General features: G+C 42.3%; 1 pseudogene; it reads right to left on the reverse strand.

Moving 5' to 3' along the window:
• Nucleotides 1–948: 948 nt before the first annotated feature.
• On the reverse strand, nt 949–1957 carry LOC102423245 (annotated as a pseudogene).
• Nucleotides 1958–2303: the final 346 nt, after the last annotated feature.

Consider the following 2303-nt stretch of genomic DNA (forward strand, 5'->3'; position numbering starts at 1 on the left):
TTTTAGGGCTTGTGGGAATAATTTATCACCTAGTTTGTTGTAAATGCTAACAGTTTTTAGTTTACTATTTAGTTTCTCTGTTTTAAGGTGGGAATTCAAAAATTATGTCACTGCTACTGCTGTATCTCCAGATGTCCCTACAACATTTTATGGCTTGTAGAACCGTTATATTCCTTTAGTAAAAATTATCTTCATTTTTATTTGCTTAGTGTTCAGTACCTTTCACTAATTAATTCCAAATTTTCACACAGCTGCATATCTGTTTTCAGCATTGACAAACAGATTGAATAATCAGTTTCATTTGTTTCTGGAATCGTTTCTCATTCCACATTAATTTTATCATTAGACTTTTCTTCACTGACATCAATATGTAAAATCTTCAGTTTTCTCCTTGATAGATTGCATGATTCCTGGGTCCCATATCTCCTACTTCTCTGGGGTATTTTTTGGTGAAGAGATTGACGGTTACCTGTCTAGCTGCCTGATATTCATTATTCCTTATATCTAAGGAGAATTCTGGTTTATTTGTAAGTGGCAGTGGGTCCAACCCAAACTCATATTTCTCAGCCCAAATTACAGATATATTGGGCATGTGCCACAGTACTAGTTGACGCTATAAGCTCTTTAAAAGGTAGGGGTATCGGCAGTCTCAGCTGACACCCACATTGTGCCCTTTGCCTTTCCCTTTTCTTCCTTCAAGGAATGAAGATATGCCTGGCCGGTGTGACTCAGTGGTTGAGCATCAACCTATAAACCAGGAGATCAGGGCTTGATTCCTGGTCAGGCCACATGCCTGGGTAGCGGGCTCAATCCCCAGTGTGGGGTGTGCAGGAGGCAGCCCATCAATGATTGTCTCTCATCATTGATATCTCTCTCTCTCCTTCTCTCTGAAATCAAATTTATGTGTATATATATATATATATATATATATATATATATATATATATAAAATTTAAAGAAGTCATAAACAGCATTTATTACCTTGGTATATCACACTGGTCTTGTTGCTGTTTCTTCACATTAACTGGTTTTCCATCTTCCCTCCCTCTTCCCACAGTTTGGCTACACAGTGCATCCTTGATCCGTTAGCTCACAGCAGCAGTACACTTATTCCACATCTGTAACACTTCCTTCTCAGGGTCAAAGTTCTGGTCCACAAAACCTTCCGTGCAGGAAGTTCAATGCTTGCGAAAGAATCTGTAATAAACCAGGCCTCCGAGGATGGCTAACTCCAGTAAGATGACAATGGAAAGTAGCAGCTTGTTGGTTGTCACTTTTCCGGAGAATCTTCCTACTTTTGCTCAAGTTTACATTTGTGTTTACCAGTCTATTTTTGGTAAGTTCCAACTGGTCACGTAATATAATTTCCGAGCTCTTCTATAATTTCCGAGCCAATCTGGTCAGTTTCTGTGGCAATCCGATGAGAGCGCTCAATACTGTGGGTGGCCCGGGTCAGGATGTCAGTGCCTTGCAAAAGTAATACCCTCTGAGGCTGTAGCTGATTCACATGCTCATTCTCTGCAGTGTGTATGCCGTATTTCATGTCTCCTCGGCCCCCGGGTGTGGCTGTCAAAGGCGTGCTTCCCACTTCCCGGGGGAGTATGGCAAGGTCCTTCCGGGTAGTTTCGAAGCTTAGACATCATAGGGTTACGAAAAGACAGGGGTGCATAACGTAGTTCCTCTTCCATCTCTGCCAGCGTTTCATTTGCTTCTTGTTGCTTTTCATCAAAATCTCTCATCAATTTCTTCTTCTCTTCTGTGCCCCCGGCCCCCAGGAGCTGCTCGGGCACACCCCGAGGTCTTCATGGAGGCCGCGGAAGATCTCGTGCAGCTTCTCCAAATGCTCCGAGGAGGCAGCGGAGGTGGCCACAGCGCAGGCCGTGCCCAGGAAGAGGCGCTTCCGGGGCCGCCAAAAAATATATTTTAAAAAAAGGAATAAAGATGTAAGTCGTCCCATTGGGAGAGAATATATAAATCACATGGACTTACTAATTTAGGTCTCTATAATTTAAAATTTCTCATTGTAAATGGATAACTTGCCATTCTGGTTCATAAATTGGAGTTTGCCTTGAGAGATAAACCCACTTTTGGCATATTTTCAAACTAGTTTTCTTGGACTGCAAAATTGAGGGAGCGACTGAGAAATTCATTACTCTGTGAGTTTCTTAGGTGCTAGACACAACCAGCAACTCCCCCTCCCCCAACATCTGAACACATCAAGCTTTTCCTTTGAACTGCTATGGATTGGGTATCCTCTGGGGTTGTACTGATAATGCATAAATCAGAGGCAATTTGACTCAGAG

This window comes from Myotis lucifugus, unplaced genomic scaffold (genome assembly GCF_000147115.1).
Source record: "Myotis lucifugus unplaced genomic scaffold, Myoluc2.0 scaffold_533, whole genome shotgun sequence".
NCBI classification, from domain to species: Eukaryota; Metazoa; Chordata; class Mammalia; order Chiroptera; family Vespertilionidae; genus Myotis; species Myotis lucifugus.